We start from the raw sequence: 1,013 nt of genomic DNA on the forward strand, positions 1-1,013 counted from the left end.
CGCATTCACCCTTCAAGTTCACAGCCTTCTCCCCCCCCCCCCCCTCTCTCTCTCACCCTTAACTCTCTAAGACCTCCTTCTTCACGCCCTCCCCCCCTCCCCCCCACCCCTACTTCTCCCTCGCCCCCCCTACCCCACACCCTCAACCGTCGCTGGTTTGGTCATTCTGACACTTCAATGATCCACTTAGCATCTTATAAAGAGCAATATATACTCCATCATAAGCACGACTTTCTCCTTGGGTTTGCATCTTCACCCCGTTCGTTTGCATTTCCTCTATCTCCATATTTGGGTGTTGTTTTTTTTTATCTGTTTCTGTTTCTGTTCAGCTTCGGGTTAGGCCTATTAAAGGTGCGCCGAATGCCATCACGATCTTGTTATATTACCTCCCATCCATAAGCCTCCAGGTCTACGTCCCCCTCATCTCCGCCTGCATCAACTCCGGCCGCAGATCCCGTCAGGAAACACACCTCCTTCGCCGACGTCTAGGTGCCCCCCACGTGTCTCGCCGGCGCACCAACGGCAGCCGCGGCGATCGCTCCCGACGGCGACGTTTGGTCTCGTCACGCCGCCCCGCCGCAAAGGGACGCGATCGCCGCAAGCCGCCCGGAACGCAGCGCCGCTCGTCACGTCGCCCCCAAGGCTGTTACGGAAATATGTGCATGACGGGGAGGGAAAAACTACCCCTTGCCGTCGGGGAGAAGCGGGGAGGTGGGGGAGAAGAGGAAAGGGAGGCGCTGGAATGATGAGGGAGTTGTGTGTTTGACGGGGCGTGGAGGAGGAGTTGCAGTGTAGGGGAAGGGAATGCAGTGTGGGTGTGAGGGACGAGGGAAAGGAATAGAGTTGAGGTGAGAGTGATATAGAAATCAATCGAGAAACAGACGGACGGTTGGGCGCTTGGAGAGAGCAAGACGTAGGTGTTGAAGAGGGTGCAGTGAGGGGGGTGAGGTGCAAGGTGCCGCGTGGATAGGGGGAGGGGGTGCCAGGCAAGGGAGATCGGGCAAAAGGCAGTA

This window comes from Penaeus monodon, chromosome 22, assembly GCF_015228065.2.
Source record: "Penaeus monodon isolate SGIC_2016 chromosome 22, NSTDA_Pmon_1, whole genome shotgun sequence".
Classification (NCBI taxonomy): domain Eukaryota; kingdom Metazoa; phylum Arthropoda; class Malacostraca; order Decapoda; family Penaeidae; genus Penaeus; species Penaeus monodon.